Source organism: Neovison vison, chromosome 12, assembly GCF_020171115.1.
Source record: "Neovison vison isolate M4711 chromosome 12, ASM_NN_V1, whole genome shotgun sequence".
Taxonomy (NCBI): domain Eukaryota; kingdom Metazoa; phylum Chordata; class Mammalia; order Carnivora; family Mustelidae; genus Neogale; species Neogale vison.
This window is the reverse complement of record NC_058102.1, coordinates 91,691,253-91,708,777: the sequence shown is the minus strand read 5'-3', so window position 1 is coordinate 91,708,777 and position 17,525 is coordinate 91,691,253. Positions and strand designations below refer to the sequence as shown.

Genomic DNA, 17,525 nt, shown 5'->3' with positions numbered 1-17,525 from the left:
GGGGGGTGAAATAGATGATGGGGATTAAGGAGTGCACATATGATGTATGGAAGTGTTGAATCACTATATTGTACACCTGAAACTAATATTATACTGTACATTAACCAACTGGAATTTAAATTTTAAAAAAATCCACAAAACTCATTACATTTAAATTTACCATAATGACTATGTCACTGCTGTTTTGCAGAAGTTTAGTTACCACTCGCAACACAGACATTGTGGATCCAAAGGCACAGTGTTTTTGGAATTTACACATACCTATTATTGTATAACTTGAATCGGCTACAAGACTGCTTCTTTGTATTCGAATTATTATAATTTTAAAAATTCATCTGACACTATCATCTGACCAGGCTATCATTTAGGCTTCCCTTGACTTAAATGCATTATTTGTAAGTTAATTCTACTGATAATTCTTTGTCGTCTTCCCACAATTAAAATAGCTTGACTTGGTATCAGGATAAAATTGGGAACAGAAATTGCATGGAAGCAATTACAGGGTGGTCATACAGATTTTTTTTTCAAGGTCATTATCAAAATGAAAAAAGAAAAAGAAAGAAAAAAATAAAAAGGGATGTTCTAATGGGAATTACCAAACATGAGAATTGCCTTCAGGAAACTTGTCTCTTTTCAACTTTGAAGGTTATCACAATCCTCATATAATTAGGATTTTTTTTCATCTCTTTTTTTCACATTTAGTCAATAGAATGAGAGCAAGTTATACATTTCACTTCCACAGTACATATTTTAATAGACAATTTAGTCTGAAATACTTAAATTTGTAACACTATTAATCTTCAGCTTAAAAGCACTAAATAACCCACAAAGAAATTCTTCTGTAATGACTACCATTCTGTTCAGATTTGCCTATTTGCAATGCAGACTGGTAGTCCTGCACTGCCTACAGAGGTTCTATTTTGTATGATGCAATCGAAATACTTCTTCATGATTTCAGAATTGAGCACAGCATAATTTTCTTAACATCATTTAATGGCAATGCCATGAAAACCACTAGAGATAAGTAAGATTAAATATTTAATTTTAGAAGACATAAACTATATGTTACAAACACAAGTACCCAATGGTATGCAACATACTTGTACCTGTTAGACATTCTTTTAAAATTAAATTCATTTTAATAACATGTATTAGAGATAACTAAAGGAATTTTCAGATTATTTATGAGCTCTCTATCCTGACTCATGGAGTAGATTGATATTTTTCTGCTTATCATCAAATTGTATTATATTCATTGTGACTATTTCATTACTTCAAGAATTTTAAGACTCATTACATTAATAAACTTGAGATTCTTTAAAATAAAAAAATACCTGTTACAAGATCAAATATTTATCTTTTTCTGATTATATTCTTCCACTTTATAGAACTGAGCATGACATTCAGAAACTTGGTTAGCTGAAAATCATAAAAAGGGCAAGGGGACATCTTAACTCCTCTTTCTGAGATTTTTCCTCTCACTACTGACCTTTTCATGAAAGAACATGCAACACTTTCTAATTATGTATCCATTGCAAATGCTCTACTTCCATGATCAGTAATGGTTGTAAGAATCTAGGAAGTTCAGCATGCTTTTTATGGGAGAGAATAAAAAAAGCATCCTAACATTTTGTATTTCCTGCTTTAGTTGTGTGTGTGTTTGTGTCTGTATAAATATACATATGTAGGTTCATAATAAGTACACACTGAAAAAATATCTCATGTATCATAGTAACGGAGCTTGAGTTGGTTTTGGTTGGGCACCGTTTCCATTTCTTACCAGTTCAATAAACTAAGGAAATACATAATGTTAGGATGCTTTATATATATAAAAATAAATATTTATATTTATATCTATATTTATATTATATTCATATTTATCATAAACATATTTATGTATATTTTCTACTGGAATCTCAACTGTTATTGCTCAGGTGTGAAATCATATACATCTGGTTTATGTTTAATAATGGAAATAGTTCAACTTTCCTTTTAACGAGCTCGCCACAAAAAAAGAAATTAGTTATAGAAAATAGAGATGGAGAAGAACTTACACTGCAATAACCTTTTAATTTTTAAAAAATTTCAGTGTGAAATTTGATATTTTATTAACATCCAAATCCCATTCAGTGTTATCTTTGAATTGTGACATGGCACTAAAAATAAGTTTCTCAGAATTTTTTTTTTGTAAGTATATCAAAAAACTGCCACATACTTAGGCATATATGAAATCCCATAAATAAGGTAGCAGAATGGCACAAATGGATAAGTTCTCTGACATTTCTTTAGTTATGCTACAATCCCAGGTAATATAATTTTTCAACAACTCAGAATTTGATGTTTCAAAAAATGTTGATGAAATGTTTAACTTTACTATGAATCACATATTGTTTTACTCATATTTTAATATTTTGTAAGTTTTATGCTTTTAAAGTCCTTTTAAAATAATGATAACAGAATTATGGAAGAATACAGAAATTTCAAGTGTAGAGCTTGATGAATTCTCTCAACTCAAAAACACTGGTGTAACCAGCATCTAGGTTAGTATACCAAACATTATCAGTACCCAGAAAAGCTCTCTCATGTGCCTTCCCAGCCCCAGAATGACGACCATTTTAACTGATCTCACCATGTTTGTTTTCTAACTTTAAGATATTTACACAAGAGGTACACATTTGAGTATGAATCTTTCCTTTTAGATTATATATGTGAATTTTTTCTTTTAAAGATTTTATTTATTTATTTGACAGAGAGAGAGTTCACAAGTAGGCAGAAAGGCAGGGAGGGTGGGGGTGGAGCAGGCTCCCTGCTGAGCAGAAGCCCGATGCAGGGGTCGATCCCAGGACCCTGGGATCATGACCTGAGCTGAAGGCGGAGGTTTAACCATTGAGCCACCCAGGCTCAATTATATATGTGAATTTCATTCACGTTGTCTGTAGAAATAATTTCTTCTTTCTTATTGTATATGCTATTTCACTTATGAATAAGCCGTAATTCTATATCCATTCTACTGTTAATTAACACTGAAACAGGACTATTAAATAGTGTTGTCATGAAAATTCTTATATATAACTTCGTTTTTTGACTCACATCTCTATGCATTTTTTAGGATATTATGTCTACAGATAAGAATTCTGTTTCATACAGAATGCAACGATTCTGATTTGGTATTACCAAAAGACTTTTCCAAAGTGATTGCACTAAATTTTAGTCTTACAAATAGTATATGAGACTTTAAATTTCTCCACACCTCAGCAACACTTAGTATTATTCATTTTAATTTTTGACAATGGGAAGATAGTTTTAATATCTCATCATTCTATGTTCTATTCTCTCTGATGACTAAACAGATTCAACATATTTTTATGTACTTATTATTAGAATGTCCTCTTTATAAATGACCTATCCAAGTATTTTCTCATTTTTATTGAGTTTTGTAGAGTTACCTAAAATTTTCTTAAGTAAAGGAATTACTTACATATTCTTAATATTTGTCCTTTGTCATACATATGCATTGCAAATATCTTCTACTCTGAAACATCATCTCTTAATGGGTTTTTTTGATGAACAGAAGACCTTTATTTCAATGAAGTTGAATTAATGATAGGTTCCATTATGGTTAGTGCATTTTGTATTATTTTTAAAAAATATTTTTCTATTCTGAGAATATGAAGATATTGTTTTCTTCTAAAAGAATATGTTTACCATTTACACTTGATTCATCTAGGTTGACTTTTTTTTTTTAATGGATTTTGGGTTCAAGATCCTCCTCCCACACTTTTAAATATCCAAATGATTTAACAATACTTATTTAAACATTATACTTTTCATTCTGCACTATAGTGGGCATATGTATGTGTGGGTTGGTTTCTACAGTCTCCATTTGCTCATTTGCCTGTTGTTTACTCTTGACCAATACTACATTCTCTTTACTACTATAGTTTACAGTGTATGTCTTCTGAGTTTGTTATAATTCTCTAAGACTGACTTGTCAATTTTTGTCATATGTTACATAAATATTCAAATTAATTTGTCAGTTTCCACATATCTGAAGAGATTTTGATTGGGACTGTGGTTATTATTTGTGAAATTTGAGATAACTGGACATTTTTGCAATATTGTCTTCTAGTACATAGACATGGAGTATACTATTACTATTTGGATCTATTTTCATGTTGATATTGTGTGTAATTTACTAATCAGAAGACTTGTGGTATATTTAAGTGTATTCCTATTTGATATTTTAGGATACTGTGTTAAATATTTGGTAATTTAGAATAACTACTTTTTAAATACATTTAGTTTTCTTATATTTTATGATGCTATGTAGAGTATAATTATTTTTTCTAATATTTTATTATAAAAAACATCAAATAAATGGCAGTTGGAAGAATTTTGTAGCATACACATAAATGCTACTGTCAATATTTTGCCATACTTGCTATCATCCATCACTTACATTATACCCATCTAGAATCTGTAGCTTAAAAAGAAAAATGAAAAATGCCAACAAATTAAAAGGAAACCTATACATACATACATCATGGTGAACCTGTGAAATAGTTAACAAAACAGTGGTGTTAAAATCATTATGAAAAAAAGAGATATTATTTTGAATTACTAATTGACTTAGTCAATAAAAATTCAATTAGTAATTGAATTTAGTCAATAAAAAATCTTCATCAGAAATGATAGAAGCCAAAATATGTGACATGACGTTTTCAATGTGCTCAAGGAAAACAATACATCCAGTCATTTTCAGACCAAAAACAAAAACAAAAAACAAAAAAAAACAAGAGACTTTGCCTCAAGTAAACTCTCACTAGTGGAAATTACAAATATGTAATTCAAGAACACAATAAAGCAAATTCATAATGAGGGATGCATATGTAAATAAAAAGCAAGAAATTAATAAATGGGTACATCTAAGTAAGATTAACCAGTTTGGTTGAATAAAAAAATAAAATAATAATAAGATCAGTGAATATTATCGATTCAGTTGTGTTATCTTCAAATTCTTATGTCAAAGTTCTAAATAGTCTCAGACTGTGACTCTCTTTAGAAACAGGGACTTTAAACTCAGAGAAAGATAATTATCATATGATCTCCCTGATATGAGGAAGTTGAGAGGCAAAGTGAAGGGTTTTGTGGGGTAGGGAAGGAAAAAATGAAACAAGATGGGATTGGGAGGGAGACAAACCATAAGAGAATCTTAATCTCACAAAAACAAATTGAGGGTTGCTGTGGGGGAGAGGGTTAGGGAGAGGGTAGTTGGGTTATGGACATTGGGGAAGGTATGTGCTATGGTGAGTGCTGTGAAGTGTGTAAACCTGGCGATTCAGAGACCTGTACCCCTGGGGCTAATAATACCTTATATGTTAATAAAAAAATTTTTTTTTTAAAGAAACAGGGACTTTAAATACATAATTACATTAAAAGTGGGTAAGTATGGTGGGCCCTAATCAAATACGACTGGTGTCCAAACATTATAAGAAGTTAGGACACAGGTAACAGTCAGAGAGATGACCTTTCAAGGCACTCAACAAGAAGCCCTCCGCAGGCTGAAAAAAGGCCTCAAAGGAACCAAACCTGTCACACCCGGATCTTTGACTTCCAGCTTCCACAATTGTGAGAAAGTAAGTATCCATAGTTTAAACACCCTGTGCTGTTTTATCAGAACCCTAGCAAACTAATATAGTGAGGTTATAAAAGTACGAATTAAAAAATACACTAATAGCACAAAAGTGATGTGGACTAAATGGAGTGTCCTAATTTCTTCATTATTCAAAAAGGAACTGAAGATATTAATTATGTAAAATTTTGAAGGGTCAGATATTCATGTTTACATATGTCAGGCAACTTTTAAAAGAAATCAAGTATTTATTTTCTAAGTGAATAGAAGGAAATGGTGTAATGAAAAAATAAAAATTAAAAAAAAAAACAGTGGGAAAAAAAGAGAAATAACAATAGCAAGCACCAAATAATGCACTGGTGTGTGTCCATTATATCAATAAACAATGTAACCTCCATTTAAAAGATAAAGACTGTTATTTTTTTGTCTTTCAGATTTTAGCCATTCTGACAGGTACAAGGTGATATCTCATTATAGTTTTGATTTGCATTTCCCTGCGGATTAGGGGTGTTAAACAAGGATGTGGAGAATTAGAAACCTTCATGTACTATTGGTGGGAATGCAAACTGGTGCAGCCACTGTGGAAACAGTATGGGAACAGTATGGTTCCTCAAGAAATTAAACAGAAATATCATATGATACAACAATTCCACTACTGGGCATTTATTCACAGAAAGCAAAATCACTAATTTGAAAAGATATATGCACTCCTATGTTTACTGCAGCCTAATTTACAATAGTCCAGATACAAAAGCAGCCTAAGTGTCCATTAATAGATGAATGGATAAAGAAAACGTGATGTATAAATACAATGGAGTATTGCTCAGCCATAAAAAAGATAAGATCTTGCCATTTGCAACAACATGAGTGGACCTAATGGGTATTTATGCTAAATAAAATGTCAGTCAGAGAAAGACAAATACCATATAATTCTACTTACATGTGGAATATAAGGGAAAAAAAACCAAATGAATAATCAAACAAAAAGCAGAATTAGATCTATAAATATAGAGAACAAATGGATAGGGGAAGTGGGTTGGAAGATGGGCAAAATGGGTGAAGGGGAGTAAGAAAACAAGCTTCCAGTTATGGAATGAATAAGTCATAGGAAAAATAGATAAAGAATAGGGAAACAATGGTATAGTATTAGTATTGTATGGTGACAAATTGTAGCTACACTTGGGATGAGCATGGCACACTGTAAAGAGAAGTTGAATCACTGTGTTGTATATCTGAAACTAATGTAACATTGTTTATCAACTACATTACAATTAAAAAAATTATAAAAAATTTTTAGGAAGACAAAGATTGTCAGTCTGGCGAAAATAATCCAGCAATATAAGGAAAATATTGAAAATACTAGGAAACAATAAAGTTTCACTAAAACTATGGCTTGTGTTGTTCAGTAAAAAAGTGGGTTAAAGTTGTTATTAATATAGAATATTTGGACCATACAATTAATGTTTGACTAAACTGGCATATAAAATACTACACAAACTATGTGCATTTCAAGTGCATATAGAATATTTATAAAATTGGACCACATAATGAATCATAAAAAAAATTTCAAGCAATTTCAAGTATTTGAATCAGCTAGAGCACATCCTCTAACCAAAATATAATTGTCATAAACCATGACATAAAAAGTGTTTTAGAAAAGCCTTGTGCCAAACTTTTTTTTCTTGAGTAAATACATTTTATTTTTAGACAACCTACATGACTTTTTTTTTTTTTCTTAAAAACAATGCCTCCACTCTAGATAAATCAAGGTCAAAATAAATGAAGAGCTCAAGATGACATCCATCCCATTTGTCTAAGTCCTGGCATCTGGATGAAAAGCAACAGCCAGTTCTGACAACAGGTGGTACCTTCAAAGTTAACAGCCCATTTTATGAACATTTTTCCATTTCTAAACCATCTTTAAAGAAAATCATATATGGGGTCACACCACCCTCACAGAGTCCAACAGAGCAACCATGCCATCTAGATTCATGTTTTCACCAATAAAGAACTGGTAGATTTTGAAATTAATGAGGATGTGCTTGATTTGTTCTGTAATCCCTGCCATGAAAGACTTTATCTGGAGTCTTTTCTTCAAGTTTGACTTTGACTGATTCCATAGAATCTTTGTTGTACTTCTTGTAGGCTACTTTTGTGAAGCTGGTTTCCTGCAAGTGCTGGTTCACAATAATATCAACACCAGTGACTATTGTGGTTTTGGTACTTTCCCCTTGGACCTTCCGTGGAGACATTTTCATCAATGAATGTATCATCAATGTTATCCTCTGTCCTACTGACCATCTTCCCTCCACCTCCAGGAACAGCCCATCTGGGATCTCCCAGATGGTTTAAATGTCTGAGAACATCTCATCATGGCTGATGAGGTCCTGGTAGATCATCATACCACGCTGGAGGGAGATGATGGTGGTGCTGGTTTCGCAGGAGCCGGAGCTCCGGCCAGAGTGGCATTCAGAGGGGGTGGGAAAAAGCTGTGACAAATGTTTTAAAAATATACTTCTAAGTAACTTGTGTGTCAAAGAATACATTTCAAAAAGATTAAGAAAATATTTTAACATAAAGGTAATTCATTATAGTTCATATAAAACCATTTGAAAAAAAATCTGAATGCTCAGCAATATGGAGTAGATTGTAATAGCTCAACCATTCCATTGATAACAAATAGGAAAATCTGGAATAATTTTCTGTATTTATTTATTTATACAGGTGGGTGGGGGGAGGAGCAGAGGGAGAGAGACAAGCAAGCTCCATGCTGAGTGCAGAGTCCAGCCAAGGGCTTCATCCCACCACCCTGAGATCATGACCTCAGCTGAAATCAAGAGTCCAAGGCTTAACTGACTGAGCCACCCAGGCACCCGAGAAAATCTGGAATAATTATAAAAATCATATATGTAATGTCTACACACTGCTGAAGGAGAAATAAGGACTACAAGGAGTAAAACTCAACAAAGGTGATAAACTCCTCAGATGAGCTGATGTTCTGCAGCTGTCTTTGGAAGCATTCTGACTCTTCTGGTTGCTTATCCTGACTGCAGGTTAGAAACTGTGAATCTAAGTTTGACCCAGACATAGGGCCACTTACAGGAACAGTAAAACCAGTCATGTTTCTGGTGGTCACACAAGGCAGGAGTGATATATTAGAAACTCCAGGGGCTTAAACCTTTGACTGATTACTATCTCAATGAGGATTGTAAGGGAACATACAGGACACCCAATTAAATTTGAAGCTTAGGTAAACAGAAAATACTTTTTAAATGTAAGTATGTCAAATGTTGAATGGGGCATACTTATAGTAAAACTTTGAATGGCTATTTATCTAAAATTCAAATGTATTGGGGCCCTGTCTTTTTTTTTTAATATTTTGATTAATCTGGAAACTTTAAAGACATTTGCTGAATCCCTAAGAACTGGGAAGACAGAAACAAAGAGAAAACACTAACTAATACACTAGATGTAAGAGAATTGTTCATCTTATTTTTGTAATGTCTGAAAATCTGAACTTGCTTAAAAAATAAGTTTAAAGAAGTGCAAAAAAAAAGAATCGTTAATCATTCCACAAGTCAGAAATCTGTGGCACCACATCCCTCTTCATAAACACACTCACCCCAGGTAATGTCAAAATTAAGGACAACCAAGAAAGAAAATAGAGTGAAGAGTGCTGAAGCCTAGTCCAACTAAGGCTGTTGGACTGAAACAAATATTCAAGGTTTCCTTCACATTTTTTGGTAGAATATGACTGAAATGGAAACAAAATAAATATTTTACAATTTACATGCTCCTATTTATTCAAGAAAAGTTTTAACTGTAATTCACTTATAAATAAAAAATGAAATCTTTTTACTTGAATGTAATTTTTAACATTGAAAACAATGGAAGAGACATTTATATAACTGGTATCAGAAAATAGCTGAACTCTTATTACCAGGAATTATCTTCATAATAGTTCATTTTTTTTCACTCTTTAAACACCTTAAGTGTAGGAGTCCTGTTTTTTGATTTTTGTTTTTTTCTTAATAGAAACAAGAGTACCATATTCAGGTACTCATGATAATATTTGTAAACCATAAGGGACTCTTAATCTTAGGAAACAAACTGAGGGTTGTTGGGAGGGGAGGGCTTTGGGGGTGGTGGACATTAAGGAGGGCATGTATTGTAATGAGCACTGGGTATTATGTAAGACTAAAGAACCCACACAACTGTACCCCTGAAATAATTACTGCATTATATGTTAATTAATTGAATTTAAATTAAAAAAATTATATTGATATCCTATCTGGCATCTTCCTGTACACACACACCCACACACAGCAAGAAAAATTATAATGGCACAGAAATTGCCAAGTAAGAATAAACAAGAAGGAATGACCTTTAAACTACACTTTAACTATATGTGTAGTCACAGATTTACAGATACACTACTAAAATGGTCAGTAGCTCTTCCAGAAAAGAACAACATATTTATATATTTAAGCTGACTTCAGACAAGGGAGGTCATTCTTTACTAGTTTCTTGGCATTTTATGTGGTTTTACAACTTGGATCAAAAATGGGCATCAAACAAACATCATATGTTAATTAGATTTTCAGGAAACATTTTATAATATTTGGCACCAGAAGCTGATGAGTAAGATGTAAAGGTAAGTAAGATGTAAAGTCAAGGAGTCAGGAAAATTGACAGATTAGATTCAAAGCTGATGGAGAGCCAAAGAACAAGAGGTAAAGAAAAGATCAAGTTTTTTAAAAGTCACCTTGAGGTTAGTTTGGCTAAGGGGCTGACATTTGTAACATATAATCTCTAATTGTAAGACCCAAAATGACATTGAAATCAGTTAGCCCTGATTTATGCAATCTAAGAAAAGTTTCCTATAATATTCTTTAAGAATATCTTATAATAACAAATTCCATTTGTTTGTTTCTTTTTTTTACAATAATTTTTGAGCTCCTCTACCAAACTAGGCCCTATTGTAAGCTTTGATCACAGCAGTCAATAAGTCGGGGAACATTCCTGCCTCTTTGGGGCCCCTTTCCATTGAAGACATACATATATTAATTTTTTTATATTTTTAATTTTTAAAGAACATCAAGAAGAAAATAAAGAGCTAAAGAAGAAAGCACTGGATGTGCGTCAGGTGTAGAACATTACTTTAGATGGTGTACTCAGAAAACTCTATGAAGAAGTAAGTTTGGGGTTGAGGCCTGAATGATGACAGGTGCTCAACCATGAAAAAGTTGAAGAAAGAATTTGAGGGGCAGAAAAAATAACTGGTCCTTAGCCACTGAAGTAGAAATGATCATGATATCAAACCACAACTGTCCTATATTTTTCAAAAGATTTTATTTATTTATTTATTCGAGAGAGAGGGAGGTGGGGTGGGGAGGAAGAAAGGGAATCCCGAGCAGGCTCCATGCTGAGTGCAGAGCCTGACTCAGGGCCCAACTGCATACCCTGAGATCATAACCTGTGCTAAAACAAGGAGTTGGACACAACCCAAAGGAGCCACCCAGGTGCCCCCCTGTTCTACCTTTTCATGAGGATTTTTACCTAAGAATATTCACTCATGATAGTTATTACTACTTGATTTCACATAAATTTTGTGGACTTGTGACTCTAGAAATGCAATTATAACGCATACAGTGACAGCTGCCTTGTCTGTCTTGATATTCATCAGACAGCATGTCTTGACTTGATGACTGGATGCACTGAACAATCTTAGGAGAGATTTTCTGTACTAGAAGATTACTGAATATCAAAATCCATTTCTATTCTCCTTATAAAGACATCTGAAATTTGAGACCAAAAAGAAAATATATAGATTCACAAAAATGACAGAGAAGGCAGTCTAATTTAAGATATAATTTTTATTTTGTCATTCATTTCATGTTTTGTTTCTCAAATACAATTTGTCAAGGTACTTCTTACTTAAAAATAAATAGAATACCCATATCTTATAGAAACAAATATTCAATGCTTACAATCAATTCCTATTTCTTTTCATTTATAAATTTAATGAACAACTCATTTATAGAGATAATGGACAAATCTAGGTAACAGCTACTATATTTTTAAATAAAAGGACATTTAAGGGTTGAAATTGATGGCAATGATTTTTTAAGGATCTCAACAGTCTACCCATTATACGTATTCTTTAATTTCGTCTTCAGTCAACAAATTTCATTTATATGTCTCCAACTTACATGATTCTAAGTCAAATACCATGACTGAAATAAAATAGGAAAATAAAGAATAGTTGGCACAAAGAGATCTGGAAAACCCTTGCCTTTCATTATCTTATATAAAAAAGTGGAAAAAATTTTCTCTGAATATCCATCACTGCCACACAGTCTCACACACATGAACAATAGACAACACTGTGTGATGATTCTTTGTTTTCTCAGTATAATCGAGGATGCTGTCAATCTTGTCTCTTTCATCCCTTACCTTTCACATATGGTTAACTATTAATTATCAATATGCTTATCCCCTATATATTTTTATTCTGTCACTTTTCTTCTACCCCTACTTCAGTTGTCTTTATTTAGGAACTTACCATCTCCCATCTGTTGGTCAATATGCTTCTCATGTTGTCTTACATCCCTATTTAACAAATACACCAGTGATAGGGTTGGTGAAAGCTCTATGGGAACATAATTCTTGAATAGGTACTTCAGATTTAAGGGGTCAGAGAGGCATTTGGAGAAACTGTATTTAAACTGTAATCAATTTAGGAGCTTTTTAGGAAGAGTTGAGGAATGGTGATACAATGGAACAAGTTCTAGAAGACGAAAAGTGTATTTTCAAGTAAATAAGAATTTATAATTTATGTATGTGCCCAGGTTGTTTTTGTATTTATACCTCCAGAAACTTTTTATCTTATAATAATTCATATTACTATTTGCATAGTTATAGATTAAATGTTTGAAATTTAAAGCATTGTTTAGAGAAAGGATATAGAGATTCAAGTTCAAGTCCAAGAATCCTCTTTGTAAATTAGGAAAACATTATTGAGCCTTCCTACATTGTTTATGTCATAAAATTTATTTCTAAATAAAATTCCACAATAACAAAATATTTGAAAATATTTATTAATATTAATTTTTCTTTATTTCTTTATTTTTTAAAGATTTTTAAAAATTTATTTATTTGACAGGCAGAGATCACAAGTATGCAGAGAGGCAGGCAGAGAGAGAGGAGGAAGCAGGTTCCCTGCGGAGCAGAGAGCCTGATGTGGGACTCGATCCCAGGACCCTGAGATCATGACCTGAGCCGGAGACAGAGGCTTTAACCCACTGAGCCACCAGGCACGCCTACCAACATTAATTTTTAAAGAGACATCATATTAATAAACATAATAATAACACTTAGGGATGTTTCAAAAGTGAAATTATCTTCTGAAGGGATACTAAATACTTCTTCATCTTTGATTTTTATTTTATTATTTTTCTATTTATGATTTTTCAAAAGTTAATTGTAGTTGACCAGCCACAAAATCATCAGAAAATATTTAGAAAGAAAGGCAATTTAGGAAAAGCCATGTAAAATATAAAAATACCTAGTGGTCAGAAGATAACATTCTAAAATAGTAAAGATTAAAAAAGCTCTCATAATTGGACTTTACCTTTGAAAGGACAGAGAGTCTGATGAAGATGGTAAAAACCTTGAGAAGTACAAATGGAGAAGAAGAAGAAGAAAGGAGATTTGTAAATCAACTAATTTACTTTTCAAATGGAAACTAATTTATTTTATTTAAAGTTCTCAGGCACCTTTCTTCTACTGGTATTTGTTTTTCCAGCTCATTAAATTTCTGAATGATTAATCTTTGCTCTCTAAGGAAAGAGAATGAAATTATTTGGTGAAGTGTGGGAGAGCTGAAACCGTCAGGACATAGTTTAATCCAACAAGAAGGAACTCAGGGCTAAGGCTGTCATGACATTCTTAATAAAAAAACAATGATAATATTTCTCACTTAGTTTTAGTACACTATAAACACAGAATGAGACATGCCACTTACCTAGTGGTCTGGAGTACACATACATACATACATACATATATATGTATCTAGATACATATATATATATATTTTTTTTTTCAATATAATTAGCTCTTTTGGTTCATTCTGGAATTGGAAAACCAATGCAAAATTCTCACAGAAAATACACAAGAATTAAGATAACCTATTATTGTTATGCCTCATTTGTAGGAAAAAAAAAATCAGGAAGTCAGATTTTCTCTAAGTGACATGTTCAGGTAATTAAGGCCCAGATCTCTAAGTGCCATATAAAAATGCAATTTTACAAAGTAATTATTCTTAATACAGTAAAAATTACCAGGCCTTTTTTGATAAGTCAAATTGAAGAATTTAAAAATGTACTTAATTATCAGAAGTTAAGATCTCCTTGCATATAGTTTAAGCCCGCTTACACCTAGTTATTATCTTAACCACGGAGATTGTGGGGATATACAACAATGGAGAGGCCCTTAGCTAAATGCACATTTAACTGCCACCTTTAGGATGTTCCAGCTGAACACTTTTATCTTGCTTCAACAATTCTCCATAGATGACAAAATTCTTTAGGGTCTCTATCTCTGTTTCTTTTTCTTTCTCTCTCTCTCTCTCTCTCTCTCACACACACACACACACACACACACCCCTAGAAGAACTGCACATTACAAAGTAGCCCTAAGTAGCTTTTCTCTGGGCTTTATAATGATTACTACTAGCTCTTTAAGTCAAAGACATCTCTCAAAAAACCAGCACATTCTATCCAAAAATTTGTTCCTAAAATGTTTTGGCTCAAGCACCTTGATGGCATAGGAGTTAAGGATTCTTTTCTCTCAACTAATACCTAATAGAATTTCAATTCCCTGAGATTTATAATAGAAGATTGTATGTTTTATTGATGCAACTTAATGAAGCACAGACTACGTATACTGGAAAGTGTCTATCAATGACTGGTAAGGACACACTGGTTTATGGGCTGGGTATCAGCTTCATGATATTTATTATTATTTTCCCCATTTCATAGATGAGAAAACTAAAGCATAGGTGATTTATTTTGCTCCAAATCAGAAATTTGGCAAGTGGTAGAACAGGAATTCAAATTAGTTAATCTGATCCTAGAGCCTGTACTCTATATCCCCACATTAACCCTTCATTCCCCCTCCTAGACCTGGCTGTCAGAAGCAGGGATTAGAGTTGGGCAATGTTGAATATCTTAATTTGTATGGAAAGTCTTGTCTAATATGAGTTTTGCTGTCTGATGGCACCTTTTCTTACTGAAGAAATTGATTTAAAGAGCATTGAGAACCAGGAATATGATTATACAATTTATTGCTTATACAGTATAAATTAATGTTTTCTCAAATAATTGAAATAAACAATGAATAACTACTGAATTACTGAAATTGTTAAAGTATATACACATGCAAGCATATACAAGAATATAAAATCAATGTTGCCATACTTTCTAAAATCTTTTCTGAGTTTTTCCTTAAAATCTTATTTATGGGCATTCAGCATTCAACAAACGTGTGGTGTACTGCAGTTATCTTTTCCTGATCCTTCAGGCCAATGGTAGGAAGTTTCTCATGGATGGAATTCCACAGTCTAGTAAATTCACCACATCCGGAAAAGAATGGATATATTGAGATAAGATTTAGTAGCTCAATTTCATCTCTCAGATCATCACTGTATTACCATAGTGTGATTTTATTTGTCCAAGGAAGGCATTTAAAGGAATGTTGAGAGCCACCAGGTGACTCTGGGACATTAAAAAAAATGCCCTCTATGAGGGAGACTGTTTCCTGACTTGTTATGGATGATTCATTATTTTTTTACATTCCACTTTTTGATACTTGACACATAGTATTGTTGTCATTGTCAAGTTTCAATCAGCAGGAGGGTAGCATATATAACAATCTGAAAGACAAAAAAAGCGTGACTTTCAACTTTCCCTGTAGAGTTAAGTAGCAATTAAGTTATTTCAAGCACTCCACAAATAATTTTAGGATTTTGGAAAACTTTTGGGTGCTTTAAAACTTACAAGTGTGAATTGTGCTTCATTTTGTGATTGTATTAATAAACTCTGGGCTTTCCTATCTTATCCTTCATGAACAAAGTTCCTTTTTTTTTTTTTTTAAATGGGTCGTAAAACTGGAGTCAAAATTCACTGGAATATTTCACAGAAATCAATGGAAGACAAAATGGATTCCATATCGAGTCTGATCAAATGTCTCTCAAACCTCTCGTATAGTCTCTTCTGCTGTGTTGAAAGGACTAATTTTTGAAGGGGATATAATTGACCTTACAAAGGAAAGAGCCTGAACTTTTCTATTGTGCTACCAGATGAACACAGAAGTTTTGTCCTGATGGTCAAAAGAGAATTTTAGAATTGAGACGAATATTGAGAAAAATGTAGTCAAGAACTTTCTGATCAGTGTGTCTTGGCAGAATACATCAGTTGGAAGTGCCTGGATTAGAGATATGCCTGAAATTATTTCCCCTACCTGTGCCATTGCGGGGAAGCAGGGGTAGCCAGCAGCTCTTGGCCAGGTGTTTCTCACACAGAATAGCCTGTTCAATTATTTCATTTTGCTGTGAAAATATCCCTACTTTCTACATGTGTCATGAGGAGAAAAAGATTGGGAAACACTGTCTAGGTAATTCCCTCTTTATGTGGTGAAGCTTCTCTGTTCTCTGAATGTTCTTTTAAAAGCTATTTTACAGATATATCATGCATGAATTCATATAAATCCTTTTGAATGTGTTTGCATTTTGATGTTTTTACATATACTTCTTTTTTATTTACCAACATTCATGCCAGTTCTCTCTTTCTAATGTCACACTTGGGCATCTGCCAACCTAATCTTTATGTCCTACTAGAGTTTGTCTGGGATTATCCCTAAGCGTACTTCTTGGGTTGTGTTCTTACTGGCTTTAAGCTAATCAGATCATTATAGCTGCCTGGTCATGGCAATAGGTCCTAATAAGTCATCAGTTAGGGTGAACTTGAAGAATTTTGCTGACAATAGTGGTGCACAGACCTCTCAGATGCTTGTCTAAAATGTCTAAAACCATGTTTACTACCATTAGAGAAGAGTAGAAGACAGAATCAAAGCAATGACAAAGATATGAACCTTAGATCAAATAAAGTTAGTCCCATCTTGTAATTTTCAGTTACTTGTATAATAAGTTTTCTTTTCACCAAGTCACTTTGTTTTACATTTCAGTTTTTTATAAGCAAAATATATTTTAATATATTGTAATATGTGATCTTTTATTTCCTATTTAAATTCCTCATTCTGTATTAATAAAGATAGCTTGGATAGGATTAATGGAACACAGGATTATTAAGGGTTGGCTTAAAAATCACATACGGCAAATATTTTTAAGAATAAGAATCTTGTACCCTGAAAGTCAGTCTTCTTTAAGTCTGGGGAGGAACTATATACACAAAGGTATGCTAGATCAAGTATGGAATATTTTAAAATGTAATTTATATTGTCTACCAGGCTTAGAGCCAAAGTAAGCCATCTGCGTATTTTCCACAACAATTAAACCAGGCTAAAATATTAAAAAAAAGAAAAAGTGATGAAAGGTAGAACATTCCTACCGATACTAGACAGGATCTAAGAACAAAGACAAAGAAAGCTGTACTCAAAGCCTACTATGAAGTTATCTTGTATGACCTTACTTAGCAAGTATCACAAAGGGGAGCTTTGGAGCAATGTCACAGTAAGCAGGGTGGCCAAATATCTTTTTAAGCAGAAATGAAGGGCCAGGAAAAAAATGGCTAGGAATTCCCACAGGCTCTTTTCTCTTTCTCTCTTTTATATGGAATGGAGGAAAGAAGAGTTCAAACAATGAAATAATTGAAAA

General features: G+C 32.8%; 1 pseudogene; it reads right to left on the bottom strand.

Moving 5' to 3' along the window:
* Window positions 1-7,467: 7,467 nt before the first annotated feature.
* LOC122891767 lies at window positions 7,468-8,034 on the bottom strand (annotated as a pseudogene).
* Window positions 8,035-17,525: the final 9,491 nt, after the last annotated feature.